Raw genomic sequence first — 26,521 nt, 5'->3', positions numbered from 1 at the left:
ACTCCTCAAAGGGCTAATCAATTTGTAAACGCATCCCCTTCGCTGGTTAATCACGCATCTCTGTTTGGAACACTAGCGAATGATCCGTCTAGGAGTAAAATAAAAATTGGAAGGAGGCTATAATTTGAAGTGACTGTGCTCGGAAACTCAACGTTACGACACCGTTCGTCGCAACTCGTAAACTTCCATTTCAGACTACTTAGGATCGGTTTAGAGACTCCAGATGATAACAGGCAGGGCCATTGTCGCGCCCGTCGAAAATTGCGTTCCCATCGACGACAAGGTGTTTACCATTTTCGCGATCCTAGCCTTTTTCCCCGCAGGTACCAGCGATACGACGCACCTGGCTGGGGCTAGATTACGGAAACGAGGTGTCTCGAACGACATCTCGTATTAACGAATTCCATTATGGGAACAGTTATGGCGCGGCGCTATCGTTACTGATGAGCTCGGGGAACGTCGGCACGTACTACGCTCTCCTCCCAGTGACTTCCACCTTTACCTTCATCCGCCTAAAAGCCTCGAAAAGGCCGAGCCACCCAGAAGCCTGTGAATTCGTGAACACCGGCGAAATTGTCCTTCGAAAATGCACTTTGATTAAATCTGCGATTAAAATCAGTTAGAGACGAGCTGCCCGGAATCCCGGCTTCTCCATCTCCCCCGCTGTGTCCCTTTTCTTAGATTGGCCAACGGTAAGACGTTTCATCAACGAATTAAATTATTCGTTTAATAAAGATACCTACGTCTAGGACGCCCTGCTGCTGGCTGAACCGCCGCGTATACCCGCCGTGTATTTGCTCGCTCGTCTTTATTGGGAACGAGATTAACTTAGGCGTTGAATAAACATAATCTCGACTACTTGAAGATTTTCCAAATCAACAGTTGCTCTTGAAGCATCCGAAATGTTGCGCCTGAAATCGCGGCGAAGACGCGGAGAAATGAGAGGCATTCCGAACGGGAGTCTGGAGAGAGATTCCCCCATCGAGTTCACGGTTCGTAAACGCAATAGAACCCACGCATTCTCGATAAAGAGCGAAAGAACACGGGCGAGATTAACCGAGCTACGTCGAGTGAGGAAGGTTCTCCTTCGTGATTCTGGGATACGGTGGATCGCGCGGGGGCGAGAGCACCCCACCATGGCGAAGGAGATAACATTTAGCCTCGGTCCCAGAAATATTCTAATCCGCCCTCCGCCGACGTTACACGTCCCGTCCCGTGCCGTGGCAGCTGACGGCCTCACAAAACTTCTCCACCCCTCAGTTTCTTCTCTCTGCCTCCTCTCATCTTTCTACCCCCTTAGTTTCTCCTATCTGCCTCCCTCCCCACGGGCCGATCTCTCGCCCTCTCTGTCTTCCTCCCTGCTATGTCAGCTGAAGCGTTATGCATCGAGGCACGGGCAGCTCTCTCGCCTTGCCGGCCAACAATGAAGGGATTTATTTTATAAACACGGGGATATACCCCGCTAGGTATTGTGCTGTCCAACGGGTAGGAAAGAAAATGGGAGAAAACGGCAGCAGGGTGGAGAGAGACCGTCTGAATGGAGAGGAACGTACCCGTGACTCACGTGCCGCATCACGGATCCGATCGTCTTTCCCGAGCAACTCAGCCACGATGGAGCACTCTTTTAAGAGCCCCGGCAACTGATCCGGGGATAATCCCATTCCGGTCAGATCCGCCGCTCGATCAAAGGTGAAGAGATTACAAATTTTTTGGGCCACGTCGCCTCACCTCCAAAACCGAGCATTCGGGGTAAATTTCATTCGACGGAGATCATTCAGAGCGCTCAAGCACCGAACGGGAAGACCATCGAACGTGAGAATTGAAATCTCGAAGACAATGTCCCCGCAAGTCGGTTGACTTTTCTGTGATCCGAGTGCTCACACTTTTATTTGTGAAACAAAAGGGGAATCACTCACCGCTGAGCAGTGAATTATTTAATTCCCTCCGAATCATCTGCTTATTTGACGCGGCCAGCTTTGCCGCAGCGGTGCGCTCGGGACCCGAAGGCTTAATTCTGTTCGTCGTACCGAACATAATCTCGTTTTGGCGAGACCGACGGTAGGGATCGAAGTTTTTCCGGAGCAACGCCAGCGTTGGTCTCTGGGACCCGTCCCACTTCCGACGCGTGCCAAATGAAACCGTGTGGACGTGCATGGTCACGAATCGTACCACAGCCGTGAAAAATCGTCAGCTTACAGGCTGAATCACTGTGGGCCAGATCGAAGAATTAGCTGTTCACAACTATTTTAACGTTATTTCAAGACTTAAAGACCGCAGTATATAGGTCGTTGAATTCGTCTTGACGTCAGCTATAACATTATTAAGTAAAATATATATATATTGACAATTCAAAAATCAAGGTGATCTTAATATTTTATTTAATAAAAAACTTATTTTGATTTTTCATACTGAGATTTGTAGAAGAGATGCTGATGCTATGCTTTCTCGAATACAAATGATTCAACTGAGAGCTAGCAGAAAGTTCAAATGTTTATCAATGGTCGTACAATGTAAACAACGCGTAACATGAGCCTACGCACCCTTAAGATCCGCTGGGTGGTGGGCAACGCGTCTCGTGCGACGCGACTCGTCGCTGAACTGAATTTAGAAAATATTCCACTTTGATAGAACGCACAACTCTTTGAAACTTTAAAGATATCCCTTGTCAAAGGTGAAAAACTTTGACGATTCTCTTTAGCTCACCGAGTATTAATTTTTTAAATAAATTATGAACAATAATTTTTAATTTCAGGTGCATTTACAATATAGATATATGCTATTCATAAAAACAAAAAATGAGTACATAATATTTGATAGGTTTTCCGGGGTATCATTAGGGAAAAAGGTAATTTTTCCGGTGAAAAAAAACGGTATTGATAAAAGCCTGATTTTTCAATGCTTGTTTTAACCACAATTTTTAATAAATTTCATTAATGTCATCGTTTTCGAATGTGATAGACATTTAGGAAACAATATACATTTGTTAAACATCGATACCTACGAGGAATTTGATTTTTTGGCAAATGAACTAGCTCTTCGATCTGGCCCACTGTGTGAATGCCAGTCCAACTAGCCGGGCCAACGTTTCGAAGCGATCCGCAGCGGCCGGGACGTACGCCCGGCGATCGATCGGGCATCGTTTGAACGCTATTAACGCGGTAAAACTAATTCCCAATATTCTCTCCGTTTACGTTTCCATCCGAGGCTTGGTTTTTTAATTGACCAACGCGTCCCCCCTGCGAATGTCTCTCAGGGGGGGAGGGGGCACGGCCGGATATCGAACGGCCGATCTACTTTAACAGCGAGAAAAGATTCTGCGGATGACACGAAAAGAGAAGGATTATTAAGTTGTCAGGGAAGCTGAAGCACTCTGGGCGTGTCCACTTCCCGTGCTGTCCGGCCGACGAGCTCATTGAAATCGTACGGATAACCGTAATCAAAAAGTATCATGGCTCCCGCTGTTAGTCGCAGAAAAGAACGGACGCGTCCCCGACAAGTCGGAAATGTGCGCGTTACAGGCAATGCGAGTAATTTAAGAGGATAGCCATCGCGCCAGCATTCGCTCTTACAGCAGCCGCATGCATTGCTACGGATAGACGATTAAACCGTTGGATACTGTTTCGTCTCATGTTACCTCAGAGGAGATGCTCTTAACAAGATTCCTCGCTGGCATGCTTTTTCGCGACAGCTAGGTACGTTACTTAGTGCCTCCAGCTCACTGTCATTGCATAATGGGGAAATGCTCGTGCCGGATAAAAAAAAAAAAAAAAAAAACAACGAGGGAAACGCATTCACCCGATTAATTGTCAATTTCCGGTGCAACTACCACTCGTCGAAAAAAGAATAATTGCCTTCCCGATTACGCCGCGGCACGTTTCTCCCCGCGATACGTCCAAGGCGCCATAATTTCTACAGTTCCTCGTTGCTTCTCATTACCGAATCGCTGGCATGGTTCAATATTTCATGGCCCGAATCACAACCGTAATTGTGCCACCCGAATGGTCCTGCCGGCCTATCGAGAAGGGGAACGATTTGTCTTCCAAGAAGTCTCCCCCCCCCCCCCCGCCCCAGTCCCAGTGCCCCGTGCGTCCCTGATAAATATTTCAATTGCACCTGACCTGAGGCACGGTGAAATAATACCACAGTGGCCCGCGTTTTCCACGTTCCCTTTGCTTTTTGCCCTGCTCGCGGCTTCATATTTCATCGTTCGGCGACGTGACTCGCGGAACCTACACGGTCGACTGCAGCGCGCCGCGAGGAAACGAATATACGTAGCGGTAAGATGAAAATCAGAAAGCACCGGGAGAGAGAAAAGGTCGCGGCAACGAGGGGGGGCGGGGACGTCCCACGGATCGTTAATAATAATTACGAATTACCGCGTTGGTCTAAAGCCGTCTCGTGTGGGACGGGGCAAGGGTGGTCGTGAGGGGGAGTGGGAGCGGTGGGGTGAAGGGATTGAAATCGCCGCAAATGTAAAGTTATGACGAGGATTTATAACGGGGACGGTGTGTCGGTGGCCTGGTCGGTCCGTGCGAGGTGTAAATTGCACGCTCGCGAAAGAAAGCCCGTACTTAAACAGCCCTCCCCCCCTCCCGCCCTGGAAATTATATCGGGCGCAACGCGTTATCCGTAGTTACGACTCGCGAGCATTCAGCCGGACGCATTTCTCGATACGGCGCGAGGGATAAAAAGGAAACGAAAAGGTGGATGAGTTGTCGCGTAACGTCGGCTCACGGACCGCTGCGTCTTCTCCGCCCGGTCGTACCTCCGCGGGTGGTAAGCGGGCAGGAAATTGTCGTGGCTCGGTTATCCGTCGCTGGCGTCGTCCAGGGCAATATTTTTTAATCCGACAATCATCGAAACGAACACCGTGTACCCCTTAACCGTCGCCGGCCGTTCCGCTTTAACGTCTACAATTTCCAGCGATGACATTTTCCGGGAGCGCGTAACGGATGCAAGTAGATGGAGTTACGGTTTTATGGGACCGGGTTATGGCGGTAGTTGCAGGCCGACACGCTGGAAAACATTCGCCGAGCCGGGACGTGCGCGTTCGTTACGTGCCGCAGGTTGTAAGCGAGGCGCGGATACAATCGTACCTGGAGCCGATTAAAAAGCTGAAACGGGAGGAATAGGAGTGCGGTTCAGTGCAAACCAACTGCTGCCGTATCGATTATCGATGTCTTATCGATAAGTCTGTTTTTCGAAATAAACGCTTGTCGGTCGGAGTAGCTGAAAGTGTACGCCTGAATATCTTCGCTGAAGTTGAACTTATAAGGGAGGCTCGCAACCTGGTTATACGATTTTTCGATGAAACCGAGTTTGAAGCGTAGGGACCGATTTGCACGAACAACACTTCGAACAATGCTTTACTATTATCACAGAGATGATTTCGAACAGCTGTAATTTTCAAAAGTTAAAGCCTCGTTCTCATTAGTCAAGTTACTTCACTTCAAGCTGCTTGAGTTCAAGTAATTTCACTTTAAGTCTGTGCTCAGTTGTATCAGTTGCCTTCAAGTTACTTATAAGATTACATTGAGCAAGTATATATCTAAAATGGCGTGAAAGGAGGTGGTGTTTGCTGGGGCGTGTGTAATAAGGAACGAAATTACGGTCTGATTCAAATAAGTTGTTAAAAATATTTAAAAAAATAATTCAAATTCACATTGAACCCTTCGTTATTCCATTAGGCCACGTTCCATCATACTTTTATCTCGCATTTCTATCGCGATACTTCTCTCTTTCGTTATTCCATAAAATATCATATTTCTCATACATTTCTAAGAATTTATAAATCTTGTCATTACTCCACCTATCATTGATTTAGAATTATAACTTTACTTCTAAAAAACAATAGGCAGCCAGCTTGCTTCAAGTGACTTCAAGTTCACGCTTAAACGTTAGTTCCCACTATTCAAGCTGTATTCCAAGGCAAGTGAAAGTTGAAAGGCTTTCTACTTCTCTTTCAACCTGAAAGGAACTCGAAAAGATATTTCAAGTCAAGTGAATAACAGGCTCACATTGGTAAAATAGTTTCAAGTTACTCGAATTCAAGTAACTTGCTTAATCTGAACGAAGCTTAAGTAATCCAAGTTCGAGTTTCACAAAGGGTGGCTTGCTTCTGAATTCTTCCTTTCCTTTTTCTAATATATATATTGCAACGATTTAGCCTGTAAATTATGGAATACTGCGCGCTGTAGGAACGTGGGTGTCAGAGGGCGTCCCTTGAAACCAGTTCAAAGAAAATCGTCACGTCGATCGCTGATTTGTATCTGGAGCTGTCCACTCGCTATCGGCTCAACGAGTGAAACCAATTATTCCGCGATGCACCAGTTGCGGAGGAAACTTGTGCCGTCACGTGACGGAAGTTCTCGCTGCGAAACTTCCGCCCACGAATTCTGTGACTTTGTGTCCTCAGTTCTTTGCGAACTCCACGCTGGGGATTCTTTTCCAATTTTCCTTCATTGAAAGCTATCGGTCTTCGCTGTCGCGCAGCGAAAAAGGTAAAGGCGGTTTAACCGGGAAATAGAAAAATTTCTACGATTCTCCCTACACTATGTAACCCGATACCCCGCGAAAGTTTGAGCGACAGAAACGATTAAAGCCCGATAACGGTAATAAGAGTGACCAGGAAATATACTTAAACGAATTAATCTAAATTCAGAGTCCCATGAAAACATTATCGCGCTTCCACCGTGCTTTAATTATCCACGCGTCGACAGCGCCACTCGATACGGCTCGCGGTAGAAGATTATTAACCTTTAGCTCTCAATTAACCGTGAAAACATAATGCGTCGGGGGAAGGACAGGTTCGCGAAAGATTCATCAGCACGTCAGTTAATTGAATTATTAAGGCTAGTCAGGTGTGAAGGATAGATGCTTTCGGGTTAGCTAATTGTGGTGTCGTTAATAATAGAGACGATCCGCCGCGTTGCAGTTCACCACCGTCCCCTGGAAAAGGGTGGCGGAGCTGGTCGGCGAAGGCGAAGGGGTGAGAGCAGGGGGGTGGGCGTTGAGTGCTCCCTGAATAAACAAATACCGGAGCGTACTCATTATTTACGACGGTACCGCGTTGCGGAGTCCGCTGTGGACGCCTGACGGACAGGCACGGTAGGATATATATCCGGTTTGCGGTATAAACGGGGGTGATTTCCGGTAGCCCTGGCCACCCTCAAACTCGCGGTGTTGCGCGATGAATAACGAAAATTTCTACGCCCGGCGAGCTCCTCTGCCCGTCTCGAATTTTTCCCGATACACGGCCTCATCGGCCGTAACATTCGGCGGGGACTTGTATCCCTGCCGAGCGTGTACGCGCCGGCGATATTAAACCGCCAACGGGCCCCAGAAAGCGACTGTAAAATCTGGACCGTCCATTTGCTTTAACAATTCAGTTAAAGAGGATTACTTCCTCGGTTTATTACTGTAGGAGGCATTAAACAGAGACAGATATTCGGGACGGAAGGATGGGGCAGCTTCGACTAATGGCGAGACACGCGAAATACCATTCCCCTTTTGAATTGTAAGGAATACCGAAAATATCGAAAAACCGTTGGTACCATCGAAAATATTGCTTGGTCGCAGAGTCCCTGATATTCGATATTGGCGGATGCTTTCACAGTAGGTACAATCATACGTTTTTTTTTTTTAAATAAACAATATTGGCCTGATTCATACGAGCATAAAATATACAGAGGCAGATATCACTTTATATTGGACGTCCCGATGAGATGTGATTTCACGAATCTATTGGAAATTGGCGATTGGCGTTATTGTTGGAATATGTGCAGGATATAAAGTTAGAGGTGTTAAATCGTTATTAATTTTCCTGTTACATTAAATTGAAAGTTAATTTCACAGAGTTGAATATAAATTATGGGGAAAGGAGTGCAGTGCCTACAATCTACGCGCTTTGATCAAGTGCATTACTCAATTTGATTGAGCATTCGATATTATGTATACGCTCGGCAATACTTTTCTTCGTTTACAGCCACCGAGGCGATAAATCAGAATCAATCTTCCCGCGGAAAATAAGAGAGCACCGTCAGGCGAAGGGAAACACGCTTAACGATTTCTCACAGTTCTAAAAACTCGGTTCTGTCAGGAGCTTTAATTTTGAAACCTCTATCTTTCCTCGTCCCAGTGATATCTGAAACATTCAGCACCCTCGGGTGATCGAGCCGCGTTCAGGAAGGAAACTCGCAACGTTCACCAGCCGCTTTTTGCTTCCTGCGGAATTATTCAATCGCGCTAACAGGATTAGCAGGCAAGCGAACCGGTCGCGTTGGATCACGAGACTCGTTAGAGAAACGTGGCGGGTATCGATTAAAATATCGCCTGCCGTATATCCCCGATTTGACAGGGGGACATTACGAGATCGCGACCGACGAAAATTGAGCGCGCGAGCGACGTAATATTCGTACCGTCCTAGATTCGCGGCTGTTATCTTCCGCTATCAACCTCGCGAAATTATGCCCACCTCTTTTTCCTTTCGTACGTCACACAGTGAGAAAGAGGGGCCGAGATGGGGGCGGGAGGAAGAGCGGCCGGGGTTCGGCCGATTGAATCGATTCAATTCGAGAATTTGATCGGCACAAAACACGAAAAGTCCATTACCAATTTTCGGATCGTATTCCTATCGCGCGTACGCCGAATATAAATACATTTTCCTCTTGATATCTGCATCAATAGAATCGGCTCGGGTACGATGCAAATACACGGCCTCGCCAATTTCCACCAATGCCCCTCGAACATCGAACGCGAAATGCGAAAAATTCGACATCACCGTATCAGATTCTCTGTCCGTGGATAATTTGTGTAATTCGATAGGATCATGAGTCGGGCGGAGGCCGAACAACGGGGAACACCGCGTTATTAGCGACGCGTTTGATCGCGGAAAAGGACCGTACAAATGCGGCTCGGCAGCTCGGAGTATCGTGACGCCATTAATCACGCTCTCTTAAGTGCGCAGATCAGACTGCACGCGCGTGTAATTTCCAAAGGGTCGTCGATGCATCGACCGATCCCCGATCCAACCTACTGGCAAGTCAACGTACGACCCCCGGATTAGATCCGAGTCGAAGCTGTTGCAGCTGGCACTTGGGACGGCCCGCGATCGAGATCGAGACGAGACGAGTCCCGTTGACCTCTCGCCTCTGTCGAGCTCTCATCCGCGGATCATTGTCTTCCCTGACAATGGGCGACCGTCGGCGCGTGCTGTTATTTATAGGACGGATCATTAGAATTTGAACAAAGCACCGACCACGTAGCCGTAGAAGTCATTCATCATCGTTCTTCTATTACGTGTCGCATAAACGTCTCGCGTGACGGGGCCGTAATAAATGACATCGCCGCGGCCGTATGTTTTATATAACTTTAATTGCGGTCCGAGAAGGTATTTGTCCTCCTGAATATGTATAGCGCTCCGGCTACGAAAACCGTAGATTACGGTGTTTTCATAGCGACCATTAATAACGTGTAACAGCTGAAACTCAGATGCAAGTAGTATTCGCGGTCTGAACTGTTCTATCTAAATAGGTCAGAAACAGCAGCGTGTGAAACTTCTTTCCGAGTGACTCGCGAACAAGCGCCGAGAGGATGTGCAGCCTGCAATCCGTCAAAATAATTTTTCGGTGGATCTCCAAGCTGTATCGGCGTGGACGTTGTACAAACACCGTCGCGATTTCGTGGCGTGAAAACGACGAAGGGCAAGAGCGTTTTTTGCGCCACGACGAGGTCCACCTGGAGGGACAGACTCGCCGAAAGGAAGCTCGTCAGGGACGTCGTCGTGCTCGCCGAGGAGCGTTTCTTTGAGAGAAGAGCACCGGAAATGTTGCTCCTATTAGTAACATGATTTTTTGCTCGGAAGCTTGGAAAAATACTTCGATATTTATAGAGTATCAATGATAGCACACCGTCCAGCGCGCATCCCACTGGAGAACCTCCCTTGTCAAAGAAGAAGCGGAGGCAGCACTTGGTGCAGATTGAACGCGTGCTTTGCTTCGGGAAGCTTTCTAAAGCAAACGAGAGACGCGGGCGTGAAACGCGCCAGTCATTCTTCTTTGATCATTTAATATGAAATACAGCCAGCGGTACCCGCAAGGAAGGCGCGAAAACCGCAACGCGCCGGCATAAAACCGAAATAAGAAGAGCGCGCCGGCGACACGAGGATCCCGAATCCCCCAAACGAGATTCACTGAGGCGAAACAGCTGAGTCTCCGTTACGCAACGAGCTTTCCAGGAAACAGATATCCGTACACATCCATGGGAATAGGTGCATTTCCCGTGGATGAGAGATGGCTGAAGTGTTCTTTTCTCTTCTGGAAGCCTGGCCCCACACCCCCACGCACGCGTGTATCCTGTCTCGCGGTATCCAGGAAAATGTAATGGGTATCGGGGGGCGCGGGCGCGGCAGCAGCGAAATTTGTTCCCGCCGCGCGGCCATCGAGTACGCGGCGACACCCTGAGCCTGTCCGCCCCCTTTTTCTTCGCTCACACCCAGCCGCCGAACTGTATTCTTTTTCCCCGTGTTCGTATATATTCCCGCTGAGAATCGTTCCGCGACGCATTGAAAAATAAATCTCGGTAAAAGTCCGGGGCTTCCTGTCGATACACCGACATTATGCAATATCTTTCCATGTTGCTGCCGCCGCCACGGGGTCTGCTCCAAGGGGGCGAGAGGGTGGCTGGTGGAGGGGATCGAAAGGAATGAGCGTAATATCCCAGATGGGCTGTACGTTTCGGATGCTTAGGTAAACCCGGGCGCGTTTGTGTGCAGCCTGCGTGAAGCCTCTCCTGTACGTCGTGTACGAGGTATGTGTCTATTAAGCGTGCATTCAGCCACTGCCGTAAGCTCTGCGGATCCGAACCGTTCAGGATCTGACTACTTTATCCTTCTATGCCCGAGTTTAATTTGCCGTGGATCCGAGCCCCGTTCAACGGGATGTCGGACGTCTGTCTTGACGTAACGCCACGCGAAACTCTTCCCCGATGCTGCGCCGCCTCCGTTGTAACGCGATGCTGTCGAACTTTTGAATTGAACAAACTGATGGATCATATTTCCTCTCGCAACGGATAGCTCCCCGGGCTCGAGGGTCTCGAATATGTCTCGTATTGATTTTAATAATATGGAAAACTGTAGAAAGGAACAGTTAGGCCAGATTCACACTATCGGTTCGGTCCCGGTCCGGTCCCGATCAAAGTCGCATCCTTGAGCGTCCACACCCGTCCGACTTGTTAGTGTGGATATGATTTTGATCAATGGGTTAAAACAAATTTTCTTTCAGTGTTTTCGGTATTCTCGAGAAAAATAGTAGGAATATCTGCTCACCATATAAAAGATTAGCAATAGTAGGTAGCAGATATTCCTACTATTTCTCTCGAGAATACCGAAAATACTGAAAGAAAAATTTGTTTTAACCCATCGTATATAAATACTTTCTTACGCTAGGCTATTGTTTTGAAAACGCGTGCGTGCGGAGTGACCATGGGATCCGTGCAGTTCCAAGCGGTGTGTACTACTATCGTAAGTTTTATTTGTTTACTAACTGCTCCCAAAATCTCTCCACTTTTTTGAAAAAGGCATTTATTAGTTTAAGACTTAACGAATCGAATGGTATTTTTTTTCAAGCCGGGCCGTGGGTGGGAACGACGTCAAATCGCGATCAAAAACTTTGACATCGATTACTGTTAAGATTATTAACAATAAACAAAATATTCTATATACGGTTTGAGAAAGCATTCCTTCAGGTTTAAAATGAGCCCAAGACGGTGGCATTATCTTTAAAAATGACCGAGATATTGCAGTTTAAGTGATGACGCGTCAGCCGATTTTGTTTGAATTTTCGAAACTTTAACATGAAATATTTCGCAAACTATTTAACATAGGCCGTTGAAATTTAGTATACTTTGTTTTTGCAAGGTTATCGACAAATGCTGTAATTTTCCGTTTAACTATCCGTTTTGACGTGGAATAGCTCGTACGCGTTTGCGCGAACTATCGGTTAATCCGTCAGTTCGATAACCCGTCGCGGTTATTAACGCTTAGATTGGCAATGTTTTTGTCAGACCGAATCCGCGTGGCCGAGGCGCGGCTCGATTCCATTTCATTTAACCGACGACCATTTTTTTTTCAATGAAGCAGACATTATCGATGACCTTCGACCGAAGGAAATGTACCACGGGAGTAGAATGACGGTCCCAAAACGTCGAGGTAAGCATAGCCTGATCCAAGGTGGAGGAGGATCGGCGCGGTGCGGCAGCTGGGTCATTTGTCGCTGACGGCACCCGCGGGAAATCACGTGATCGAGTCTCACTCTCTGTGTGATTGCCACTTCGTGGACGATCGATTCCTCCAAACAGCCCACAATGCTCCATTTAATATGTGCCGGATGGCACTGCGCCGCGGTTCAACATCGATAACGACCGGCCCCGTTTCACTTCAAGTTCGTTCCAACTCGTGCATCAACTTCGCGCGCGCTGCCGCTCGAAACAGCGAGGAATTATCTCGAATGGAATCGGCGGCCATATCCGCGCGGAGTTACAAGTAGCTGGCTGTTCTCCAGCATCTTCATGCGGGAGGTTTTATCGCACAGGTCGGGATACAGTTGAAGGGCGCAGCGGTGCCGCGAGCAGACCCTCGAGATATCGACGCCCGGTAATCCCCAACGAGGGCGTGAGTCTCGAGGCACGTCAAAGGTCGCGGAAACGGACGCGAAAGATGTCTAACGAAGTAATTCATCTTACGGCCTTCTTGCGCAGAGACTGTCAAGCCCGTTCCACCCGATCTTAACGGATCACCGGGATTTAGCTGGTAAGTAGCGGGAAGCCCCGAGAATTCGGCTTTTAGGTGCACGGGCACAACCGGACGGAAAGTACGTGGACCCTGAAATGCCGGACTTACTTTGACGAGAGTGGTAAACGAGGAGTGGCCTCAGAGTCTACGGAACATCAGACACAGGTTAGATACGGCATATGGCGATGGGGAACGAAGTTTACCCTTCCGGACCAGGGCACTTCGGGATATGCACGCACTCCGTCTGTGTGGGTGTATGCTGGAATAGAAGGGACATGTACAGTTGCGCGCACGCCGCTACCAAACTTCGCTCGTGTCCCTCTGTCCGCCATCTCCACGGCAAGCGTAATTCAGCGACCGATTGGAGTATCTGCAACTCTGTTCGGGAAAGATCCATTCCCAGCTACGTCCAAGTTCTCTAACGTTTCGCTATGAATCTTCGATTCGTCGCAGGACACGAGCGGTCACTCGCGAAATGACCGCGGACCGTCGCGAGCGCAACTCGTGTAACTTCTGCGCCGCTGAAAATTGAACGGCCTCCCTTCGGCTCGGAAAGGGGAGGCGCGCGGAAAGATTATTTATTATTCATTAAACCGGAACAACGCGCAACTGCTTAGCAGGGGAGGTTATGAAAAGTTTCGTTTTGTAGCCGGATTGTAGCCGAAGGGCGGGATAAAATGTTTCAGCTCGCGGCTCCTAATATTCTCGATATCGTTACTGCTTATTCCATGGAGAAATAATGGGAAACTTTCCCGCTCGTCCTTATACAAGGCATTCTAATCCTTTGCATTACTTTGACCCGATTTTCCGCGCGCTTGCTAAAACAATCGTAACTTTTCCTGTTCCCTACCGACTCAGCGGCCACCGCGCTACGCGCGCGCCCCGGTCCCGATGAATATTTCATATTTACGTTATGTTGCTGACTGCACTCGGCGGGCATAAAGCGATACGATTTCCAGAAGTTAAATCTAAAAATACAATGCCTACTCGAAAAGGGATAGGGCCCCGGTGCCCGGCGCGCCGCTATCCGCATAAAATGTTTGCAAAAGGTCTGGAAATTATTTGAGAGCAAATTCTACTTACCTCGCCGCGAACCGAAGAAATGTTCGCGGGAAGTTGGAGGCAGCGAAGAACGGGGCTCTCCTTTTAGCGTTACCGTTCTTTCAAAGGATTTCCCAGGGCTTTCGTTTAATTAAATGATAAAACAATACTTCGCCGAGAGAGAAGTTCGCCTATTCCGTCTCTGACGGGCGTTAATTCCCCCCCCCTACATGAAAGACCGCGTTTATACGCGATCTCCTTTCGTTTTCACGGTAAACAGAGCGCGTATGGAGGAAAGAGATTATCGGATCTCTCGGTAGCACCCCCTGCACACTGGGTGTCCCATTTTTAATCGATCCGCGCGAATATCGATGCAACTGTTAATAATATCGGATAATGCCTGCGATCGTATGCCTCTTACGTAGATTTATGTACCTTTTCTTACGCAGAACTGCTACTTCGACAAACACCTCCAACGACATTCACGCGGCTCGATTCAAATAAGACACCCCGTACGTATGCTACGAGTGCTCGAGGCGCGATATTAGAACGGCCGTAAGATTAATTCGAAATTCCTGCGGTACGCGTCATCGAAAGTGGCAGAGGCAATAATGGATTACACGGTCATCGGATAAACTCCAGACCCCCTCTCTATATCATGGGTGCACCCCTTGCGACCCCCGCGCGATCACGCGGCGCGCTAAGCCGCAAGAATAAGACTTTATGATCGCGCCGAATGAGAAAAACACCCACTGTGCGAGTGCAGTGAGTCACTGTTGCGAATATACACGCCGCGCATTTTCAGCAGCCCCCGCGGTGACGGCGCAGAAGGGCGGCTGAGGGTAGCACGGCGGCATTTCCCTTCGCGGGGCGCCCATATCCGTCAATATCGCCGAGTGGTCTTAAGCCCATATTACAGATCTCGCGGCACCTGCGTTCCGCTCTCATGCTCGGAACCGCTTTGACGAGGAACAGAGCGGGGGAGGAGAGACGGCGGGCGAGAACAGTGGGGAGGGAATTCAATTTCTGGGGTGCATATTAAAGTCGGTCGAATTGTCCGGTACGTCGGGAGGCATGGTTCGCGAGGCAGGCACATGGACCGAGTCCAGGACTTTTCTTTTCTACGTCCACTTTGCCGGAACTTTCTTTTTCATCCCTCGATCTCTTTACATCCGGGACAAGTGGGTCGCCTTTCATCCCCAGCCGGACCTTTTGGGTGACGCGTAACGCGGATCACGGTGCGGGCTCTTTTAAAAAGACCGCCCTGAGATGCAGCGCGCGTAAACGCTGTTAAAGAGGAGTTCCCTTCGGTCACATTGTTCATCGCTCGGCCGTCCGCCGCACGAATCAACAGCCCAGCCGTAATCCCTCGATTAGGCCGGACCGTTGCTCGTCTAATTCTAAATTTGTTACGATACCGACTACGAATTCTGCTTTTCATTCCGTGACCATCAGTCATAAGGCGTTTAGCTTCATCTCCGCTGTCCGTTCCGTCGACTTTGCTGCCCGAATCCTGTTCAATCGATATTACTTCTGGCTCCGTTTCAGTCCACGCCTTAATTCAATTTGATGCCTTCTATGATCTGTCGGGCACCATTTATCACCCACGGGAAATCTGGGACCGCGTGCAAGGTCCGCGATGCTCGTTTTAGATCCATTAAACACCGTTTGAACGTGTCAGAATTACCCACGTGGATGTCCCAATGTTAATTACGTTGCATTACATTACGTTAGTAACGTTCCGTTCCATCTTGGAATAAGGTAAGTGGCCCAGTGCTTAAACAAGGCCCGATAATTAAAAATTGAAAAGAAATTTTGTTATTAATAACAGTTTGGCTAATCTGCAACGTTTAAATTGGTCGAAATATAATTGCAAAATTTATTAGCATTATATAGATACAATTATAAGCTTTCATAACTGAATAGTTATATCATGCAAAAATATTATTGTACAGTAAAGCTTCGACAGTTTCAATCTCGCTTGTTACCTAATGGGCTCAAGCAAGCGAGAGATTATATTTGTTAAGGTTGTAATTACTTATTATTTTATAATTTTTAAAATGGTACAGTTGTTTTGGATTTATTAAATATTGAAAAATTGAAAATTAATTGGATCTCTTATTAATTTTTTGTTTCTAATATTGAAATTGTTGCGTTTATCCACTAGTACACGAAAACATGACACGGACCAGTTATTAAACGCGTGTTTAATGGTGTTTAAACACTGGTAGACACGCCAGTACTCACAAGGGAACATCCCGAACACAGAAATTCGAAAAATTCTGACACTTTGTGAATATGTAGAGAATTTCCTCCTGATTACAACGCAATTTTTATTTGCTGCCCAAATTCACTCTACGGGGGAGTAATTGACCGCTGAAAATCCGGTTATTTACCGATTTTGTGTTATAACTCGTGAACTGTAAAATAATTTGTTCACCAAATGGTAGATCTAATTAAAAGAAGTAACCTTTGTCTTGAAACTTTTTTTTCTATCTCTTACAGTTCGCGAGTTATAACACAAAATCGGAAAATAGCCGAATTTTCAAGGGTTAATTTCACCCCCTTCGAGTGAATATGGGCAGCAAACAAAAATTGAGTTGTTATCAGGAGGAAATCCCCTACATATTCACAAAGTTTCAGAACATTTATTGTTCTAAAGTAAGTATTTTTTGTATCCTATATATTTACGTTAATAATAACTATACAAACGTATAATACTGTTTAAGAATTATTAGGATAATTAATCTTAAACACGTCATAATATTATCATAACCTACAATTTTATAACCGACTAAAGCCCAAATTAATTAATTCGGGCAAATAATAAAGAACTTAACATAAATTTATTATAAATAAAATGTTTTTATTACCCAAAAATATTACCATATTGATTTCTTTTCATTAACTGATAGAAATAGGTAAGCTAATTATATATTCAATAATTGGAACACTGTAAATTAATGACTGGGACACACAATGAATTTCATTTAATTACTGGGCCATATGAACAGTTTCATGTTTTAATTAATTTAAAACTTTTCCTTTAACAAATGTAGATTCTTGTTACTTTATCTGAAAGTAGAAATTTTACGCTTTCGAATAATCATATTTAGTTACAATTTTATACTATTTAAATATAAAAGAAATTGCAATTATCTCAACTGCTTCCTTAACTGTTCCACCACTGGACCATTTACCTTATTGACAATTCGATGCGAACGCGATTGAAGATTCGAAGTCACAGCGGGGGAGAGAAAGACGCGCGTTTAGTGGCTCATTATGCAACACATTTTTGCCCGACCCTCTTTTAACAATTCGCAGCCTTTTCTCCCTGTTAGTTCTCGCGCGCGGGCCGAAGCTAATTACTGTTTGCTGCGCTGACTGCAAAGTCATTATTTATACGGGTCTGCAATATCAGCCGTAAATGCCTGCCCCCTTTTTAGGGGGATGTTCGCGCAGAAAGAAGCCGTGCACGTGCGGCTAATAAGCTTTTTTATCGCTGACACGATCGGTTGCATTTATACGCCTCGCGAGAAAGAGTTTTATTTAATTGCACGCGACGTAATATATGTTTCACGCATTGAAAGGTCACGCGCAAGGGCGGGAGAAGTGTTCCGATTAATTTTCGGGACGCGACCCTGGGCGCGCGGGATGTCGTTAATTGAGGGGCAAGAGGAGGGTAAAAAAAGGGGAGGCGTGAAACGACGGAACGGCGGTGTTCGAGAGCGTTTCGGTCCGATTTAAATTCAGCCGATAAGCGCTCGGTCTTATTTTGAATTTCCGTTTTCCACGAGGAATCTTAATTTCCGTGCGGCTTAATCGAATCATTTAATTAGCACTCTTGTAGCCCATCGTCGCGAAAGTTAACTGACAGACAGCCGCAGATTAGATCGGATTATTCGGGATTATTAGATTAATACGGGACCCTCGCGGAAAAGTTATGATTTCGGTATATTGGTGTGAGTGGTACACTTGATAAGCCGATTCGAGCCGTTCCCCCGCGTGAAATCGTATCGCGGAGCAACGGCCGCGGAGCAGCCACGAATTTTCCCCGAGTTTCTTCGAGATTCATAGAATTTCATAGCGGTGAAACGCGGCCGCCGCGCACCAACGTTTTCGCGCGAGCCAACAATCGACTTCAATCAATAAACCTCATTCACCGGAACGAACAAAAGTGCACTGACTGTAAAGTTAATTCCCACTACGTACCCGCGATATAATTCTCCTGCACACACCGCCACCGTCAAACATCACCAGCGATTCGTACGCGCGCATGAAAATTGTACCGATTCCCGCCAATGAAATTAATTCTGGCCCGGTGAGCTAATTCCGCCGCGACGAAAAGGTGCTTTGAGGAAAACTGAATACCCTTTTCTGTGTCGGCGCTGATTGTTCGCCGGCCGCGAACGCGATGCTCTTTCTCCACCTATTCCGGAGCAAGCAACTGTAGGTATACAGGGCGTTGAATAGAAATTGGGTTTGAACTTCGAGTAGTGACTGTTTAAAAAATTCTGCTGTTGAAATTTCGCATCAACTTCTTTCAACACCCAATAGACGGACCAAGACTGGTTCCACCGTGCGCAGTGTTTTACCCCGTCCGCGGTGGTTCGCGCATAGGCGCCGTATATTCCTGCGAGTGCGAACCACCGCCGAATAATTTAAACGGTCACGTGGATCGTCAATATTCAACGCGATTAAATATTATCAAGCAACATTCCTTAAATGCCGGTGGTACCGCGCGGCAACGAGCACGAGCCAGATGAAGGAGAACGGGTGAAAGAAGAGCGTGTGTGCAGGAATTGTAAAAGGGACAGGGCGCAGGCTAGGCGGAAAAGCGAGGTGAGCCTGATAGAGGGGTTCGAAGGGGGACCCACCGGGGGTAGTTTCAGTCATATCGACCACACCACTTTGCCCCGCTATGCCACGGTATGCCGGTAGAAACACCTGAGCCCACCAGCCGCCCCTCGCGGCACCCCTAGTCGTGAATCGACACACCGACGCCAGGACATTCGAGCCTCTGCACGGAAGCCCCGCTGGCCGCTGTGCCACACGAAATATACTAATTCCTCCTTTTTATATATCGCCCAGGAAGCAAACGGCTGCCGCGGAATCCTAAGGATTTCCCTCGGTTAAAACCGGAAAATTAACAGCGGCCGAGGGAACGGGATGGAACGACGAAGCGAACTGACCGAACGAGGCTAGAAGGTATGGGATGAAACCGGGGGAATACGGTTCAAAGATTTTCTGATTTCCAGATATGTGGCAGGAGGTGGAACATCGTGGACGGTGGGTTCTGCGGCTTTGCTCGGCGGCAAACGTGAAAACACGACCGGCAAAGTACGTTAATGAAAGAATTACAAGTTGCAAAAGTGTGGGACTTCAAAGGCGAAAGCCTCTTACGTACAGACAGATATCGTAGCTGTCGAAACAAAAAAAAAAAGAACTTGACGTCGGAGGACCGCGTTTGAAAGGAAGGGACCAGCGGGAGATGGTAGGAAGCTTTCGTGCAGCTTTTAATCTAGCTCGGTGGGTGACCAAGCTTGAAAACCTCCGGTCGAGCTTTTGAACTCGGTCGCGGGGCGATTTAAGAAGAGTCACTCGCCGGCTTCAGCTGCGTGACAAGTATTAAGTCCAACAAGGGCTACTAATTGGAGTGAATCTAACAGCGATACTCCCTCAAAGCAGGTCGTTTTTCCGATGTTAAATGAAAACGGCAGGGGAAGATGGTACATATTTTCGATGGGAGAAACACACCGAAGGATAATGGCTGAAAGGACTAGAGTAAGGAATTTAGGGCACACTCGATAGACGTGTAAAGTGGTACCATCGGTGGCAGAGCCGTCCGTATGTACCTTCCCCAATCATTACAGAGCTATGCAAGCCCAAAACACCTATTAACCTTGCTCTAGGGGAGAGTGGGTAGGTTTGGGTCAGATTTCAATTAATCTCTAATATTGACCAAAATGAGTGAAACACGCTTTAAACGTGAAGAATTATAATTAGTAAGGCTTTACCATCAATGTTCCATCATCGTTTCGTTTCATTATTCCAAAGAAATCTTTAAAATTATAAAAGTTCTGAAAGTAATTATTTGGCGCATACTTGTGTAGGAAGGTTTGGGTCAGCTGGTGGGGATAAATAGATGGTTTAATTTTTCTTCACTTCTATATATGTATATATGCATTTAGTACCTACAAAGTGAAAATATGTGTGTAGGTACGTATAAAAGTAATGTAGTAAATAAATAAAATAAAAGCTCCAAAAGAATAATAAAATAAACATAAACGAATTCAAAGTTAGTTAATTAAATTTTTAATGATGATTTTCAAAACTACTCGAGTCAACATCGAATGTAAAAAAGAATCTATAGATAGGTACGTTATTCGGAGGAGTTAAACGCAATATTTTTTTATGCGATATTTGCTCGGGAGTCTTTCTCTATCTGTTTCTATTTCTCTCAGTCTTTCTTTTATAAATAAGTGGCATTGTAGACCTGTAAAAAATAGTAGCTAAAACAGCTGATTAGAAAAAAGGTGGGGATGTATGGGTCGACTCAAATCTCCCGCACACTTCTGACCCATACATCCCGCATCTGAACGTCCATAATAAAGCAGCTGTGTTAGTCAAGCAACGTGTTTTATGTTACAATTTATAAGCTATAACTGTTGCTTGAATATAAGTTTGTCTACTAAAATTTCTACCAGCACCACGTATTTTGTATAAGTTTATAACAGCGACTCACTTCGATTACGAATTTAAATTAAATTTACCACGAAAATGCACTTTTACTTATAGAACATTAACACGCACTTTAACTTCACGCTTTAGTTAGGAATGCTCCTACTATTGCTTTAACGAATAATACATATGCGAAATACACTAACTGACCCAAACCCTACCGACTCTCCGCTATAACATGTAAATACTCAAAAACTGTATGAAATGTTCCCCAAGTTCTCATCTTATTGATTCCCAAAACTCTAGCACCCTGCCGTCTTCATCCCCTGCTGTCTTCATCACCTCTCTTCATTTCTCCTACCTACTGTCTTTATTTCCACCTCCATCGTAGTCCGCCCGATCAAACGACAAACGAAACACTTTGATCAAAACAATGAAAGGAAAAATTCCTCTTTTTCGGATAGTTATTGTTGCACTTCTGGTATGCGGCCAAGCGATGTTCTTCCTCTACCTCTGTTCTCTTATTTCCTATCAAGTAGCTTCTATTTCGTGAGAGCCGACGTCTGTCCAATCTCGCTCACTGTACGCGTCTCACCTGTCCGTAGAGAAAAATAATTTCTCGAGAGGCGCGCAGAGGGTTGGGCGGCGAGCGAAAGGTGAAGAGAGTCCACCATGCGATAGCGCCCTCGGCCCCCGGGTTCCATCCTGCGAGTGGCCGTGAAACAATGCCTCTTAAGCGACGGCCTGGCCGTACGAGGACGAGGGAAACAAAGAAGGAATAAAAATGTTTTAATCCACCCCCGCTGTCCTTCTCCCTCGTCACTCTCCGTTTCACGATGACCTCTCGCCGCTCCCCATTTTTCCGTTTCTTCGTTACCGCTCCGCTGCCCCGTGCCTCGCAGTCGTCTTTCCCTAGCCCGCGTTTTTCGAGATGGTTGCATTAAATCGTGGATGTAAAGGGCAACGCATTCAGCGTAATGCAACCATTCCGTTCGAGTACACTCATACGTAAACGTCAGGAAGCACAATGCTGGGGATCGTTCCGTGAATGTCTCAATATAATTTTTTTAGAACACCGGTAGTCTCGAAATTCGCCCACGAAATACCCTCCCCCCGCCATCAAATAAGACAGTATTCCCGTAATTTCATTATGCTGTACATCCCTCCGAGTAGCCTTTACTCCCGTTGCTCATCTCGTACGTCTTACTTAGTTATTACCATCTTGTTGCTACTCGCTCTTGCGTTATGCGAGTTCTACTTAATCGAAGGAAGAGGAGGGCAGATCCCTAGCGCGATCGAAAACTGTTGGACGGCTAAGGATCGATAGCGCGTCGCCGGGACACGCGCGGATATTCAAATTCATCGTAACCCAGCCCCGGCTATATCCCGGAGGCGCACGCGACGGTGAACGACGCCGCGCAGGATGCACGTCGAACGAGCTTATTTTTATACATTAAACCGAGATCCGGACGCGAAAGGGGGTGCCAGGAAAGCCCGCGCGGCTGTCGGAGATGGTATCCTCATCCGGCAGAAAATCCCTTCGCTCGTAACCGAGGCTGGCTGGGCGCAGTAGTAACGCTAAGCTCGACGGGAGATGCCGCCTGCGGTCTCCATAAACAGCGCTTACGCCGCGCAGGCGGCGGGAAGAAGGGGGGTGCGGGTGTAATGTTCCGACCCCTTGTTGTGTTCGTCTCACCCTACTACACCCACTACATCGGCGAACACCTCGTCGTTTCGCGGCACCTTAGTTGGTGCCAGCTCGTGCCGTAGCGGGATACACGAGGCTTTAAGGATGCGCCAAGCGCGAAACAAGAGACGTCCCTTTTCGACGCCCGGGAACCGATGGATCGCCCCCCGTCTCTCTGTTACGCCTCCCTCTCTTTCCCTCTATCTTCCTTCAACCGTCACCGGTGATCCCATTGGGAAAACCCTTCGAAATATTACCGGGTAAAGTCCGGGCGAAGCCTCGTCGTCTATCTCGTCTCACCAGTGTCTGTCTCGGTTTTCCGTCTCCACTGACGCCGTCTTCCCCCTCTTCCAACACGGCGAAGGAGCGCGGGACGAGGTCCTGCGCGGGCCGCGTAATTAATACGCGGGGCCAGATTTTAATTATCGGTCTTGATGAAATTATCCAGAGCGCCACGCATTTACGTTATTCAATTATGTAACTAAATCGAGACCGGCCAAGCGCGCGGTTGACAGGGTCGAAATGCGCATAGTAGGTGCCTACGCATTCGGAATCGTTCGATCGCATGAATGAACTGTGTAGTATGCGAGAGGTTACTAGCACTGGCGTCCCTCCAAACCCTAAGCTTAACGTTTAAAAGCGATGTAAATACGCCTGGTAATTTCATCGAACGCTTTATTTGCGTTGCAGTGTAACGAGATCGATTCGAGTGTTAACGCTAACAGAGAGGCTCCGCGCTCTGCATTTTTCCTAGCAATCGGCACAGCGGTATATAAGACGTGGAAGTGTGAACGTGTTAACGGGACAGTATTATCGCAACAGATCGACTGTCCGTTCCGACGTTATTAATCTATCAGAGATGTGGGAAAGCCTCGAGCATAACCGTCGGAAAGAACGGCTGGACAAGATTAACGGGGTAAGTTCCCGTCGCCGAGTCGCGCAGGTACTATTGACATTGAGTTGATTGTAGGTCGGTAACAAGGCACGATCGTCCATCCAGCCGCCATTATGCGGACGTTATAGTCATGCCAGGCACAGTAATCGCGGCCGCGTGTGCGGTAGTAATGCGGATCTAAGCCCCTTCATCGTCGAAACAGCCACGGGGCACCCTTTCAGAAATAAGCAGCCGATACTGGCCGTGCAAAATCGCCGCGCTGAGACACGTAACTGCGCAAAGTGAGCAATAATAGACACGCTCTTACACGTAACCGGTCGCTGATACAACGGGGCGACACACTCTCGGGCGGAGATACGATCTATATTTAATGCGAGCACGAATGTAGGTCGGGTTTCTGCTTCTGGACGTTAAACAATTCAGAAGCCAGCGAGGAGTTTGGATCCTAAAGTAGTTCCGGTGCTTAAGGGAATCCACCCCTCTCCACCGCGAGGCAATGAGCAAGAGAGCCGTAGGATTTCAAGTGTGCTACGACCTAGTAGGAACTAGCCTTCAAAGCCTTTACAATTACACCGAGGACAGAAAACGCGCTAATTGAAGCGGCCGTTTAAACATCCCCATCCCTGACTCCCGGCTACGGGGAAGAATCAACGGCTCTGGAACGGGCGACGATCCATTAGAATCTGCAGAATTGGAAGGACTGCGGACCGTAGACGGGGACCCGCGTCCCCGCATTCGGAAGTCGGTCACCGAGTAACGACAAGCGCGTATTACGCGAGCCAGTCGATGTAGGCGCCTCGACGACCGTGTCTTTCGAGTCGCGTAATTTCGGTCGCGCCGTTTGTATCTGTCGAGCGGCCATAATGAATTCTGGTTACCGTCGCCCGTTTTTCAGCTCGTCGCGGAAATGATTTACCTCTCGTTTTCAAATCTAATTTAAGTTCAATCCGATAACCATGGGCTCTTTGATCGGTGCCTTTAACATTTCTCACAATCCCGCCCGATCCCGACGTAGGGATTCTGAAATTGACGCGAACCAGGTCGAGCGGTTTGATTCCCCTAGTTCTATTTCCCTGCTGAGACCAGGGTTCATTAAATAACGTATCGCCGAATCCCTCGTCTTGTTGTGTCACGATTTCGACGAGACCCTGGCCCGCGAATCCACCGCACAAGGAATTCGATCCTTTTCTGCGGTTCAATGGCAGCCGATCGAGCTAATTGGAATGTTTGGCCAGAATATCTGGAGCAGTCCTTGCGGATGGACAGAATGCACAGTGGCTCTATCTGATACAGGGACGTTGAATTGTCCTGTAACCGACGTCGATGCCAAAAGAACGCGTCCGAAGTCCCCTCGAGCGGACTCCGACGAATTCTTTCCTAAAATATGTATTTGTCCGGTGGCCCACGGCACGGAAACGTCAATTCCTTCGAAGCCTGAAAATTTCATACATGGAAGGAAACTTTTGTTCCGTTCGCTTCTGCCCAGTAACTTCGCAAATCGATTTGCAAATTTCACGCTGGCACTTTCGCATCCAGTCCTCCACCGTGCTTCAAATCCTTGTCGATCAAAAGGACAATGCAAAAGTCTGCAGAGATATTTTGAATCGCTGTGCACATGCGGACAGCTGTCATTAAGAGTGAAACGGTGTCTTAAAATGCAATAGAAGCGCCGGTACGCTCTTTGGCCCAGTACCCTCACACACTTAACATTATCGTATGTAGCGTGTACGCTGCTGCGGCCCGACCACGTCTTTCCCGGACACGCGATCGACGTAACGGAAATATTTGGCCTAAATATCCGTGGCACAGGATTTCGGCCGGATAGACGAAATGTCGAGAAGTAAAACGCAGATACCTTGTGGCTGGCATCAGCGCAAGCAGGCGCGGCGCAGGGGTACAAACGTGAAAGAGGAGGCTAGGTTCTACGTAGAGTGGATCGATCCGGCTGCCAGGTCAACCCTCACCGCGGCTCACTCTCCCTGTACCCGCCCGTCCGCCAAGTATTTTGCGTTTATATCGCGACGTTATTACTTATGCGGCAACGGTTACTCTAAATCGGCCAGAATTGGGCGACTCCGCTGGCCGGACCTGACCAAGACCGCGTGTAGGCTGAAAAGGTAGCCATTCCACCGATTTTAGGGGCGCACAGAGAGCCTCGATCGTCCGCAGCTACCTATAGACACGTCCGAATCTCTGCGGGATGCCAAATCGATCGGGATTGGTCACGATTAATTCATGCTACTTTCGACTCTCTACCCAGCGCAAGCACGCATCGATCCTACGTGGAATATTGGTTCCGCGAACGAGAAGAGGACGCCGCTGATGACGCTTCGATTGCAAAGCCGGGACAGAACCATTCGATGGATTTTGCTGTCAGAGTGCCTGTCCTCAGAGGGAATTGATAATCGGGAATGGTTATTAGATGGCGATGACACTTGGATAGTTGAATGCAAGAGTTGAAAGAAATTTATAGCTCGTGCATGAAGATTATGGACGATAATTAATCCTTGCCGAGAAGAAGCTCTGTATGTTGAGTGTCCATTAATATCCGACTATTTTCTGCTACACATCGATGAATAAACTCACTCCTCTGTCAGCGTGTTCCTCTTTCACATAGAGGTTTGTTCCGGGGGCCACATTATTCTATTCGGGCCGATAAATGACCATCATTTAATTGATACTTTGTCGTTACATTCGCGGATAACGTGGAAATATTTGAAAATTTCGGCAACCTGCAAATTGATGATACATACCACGTATTGAACACCATTTCCGATATGAAACATCGAACATTATACATAACTCCCGTGCCATTTTTTTGGGACTATAAAATTGTTGCATATTTCATTTAGAGGGGCTGCGGAGGATGCACACACGCCGCGCAATATACGGTTAAACTTTATCAAATCCGTGCCGTACGGGCGCAGGCCAAGGCTGCAAATGCAATTTGTTGACCTAACGTGTACGGTCAGCGGAATCAGCTCACCGAGTATAAGTATCTGACACAAAAATATCGAGGTCGCGGCGATACGTGGGGTATCTACATCGGTATCGGATTATTCGACGTTTTCATTAGCCATTGACATCGGGCCACTGTAAAATATCGATTTGCAGTCTGTAGATACGCCGCTTCCCCTTGCCCCGACGCGTTAATATTAATTTTCGAGCTTTTACATTCCCCCTCGCCATTCTGTACACTCGTAACATAGATTAATTGAGAAAGCCTGTTACCGAGAAACGAGACAGTGGTTATTAATGGCATAACAAAACATCGAACGGCGCACCGACCCCGCCTTTGAAGCTCTACGATTTTAAAGGGCGATAAGTTTCGGCCGGGGCGCGAAGGAACAATGTAGCGATGATTAATTGTTTCCGTCTTTCAAGAATACAAATTTCTACGTAAAGATTAATTTTTATTGCCAATTTATCA

The sequence above is a fragment of the Andrena cerasifolii genome, chromosome 1 (genome assembly GCF_050908995.1).
Source record: "Andrena cerasifolii isolate SP2316 chromosome 1, iyAndCera1_principal, whole genome shotgun sequence".
NCBI classification, from domain to species: domain Eukaryota; kingdom Metazoa; phylum Arthropoda; class Insecta; order Hymenoptera; family Andrenidae; genus Andrena; species Andrena cerasifolii.
This window is presented reverse-complemented; position numbering follows the sequence as displayed.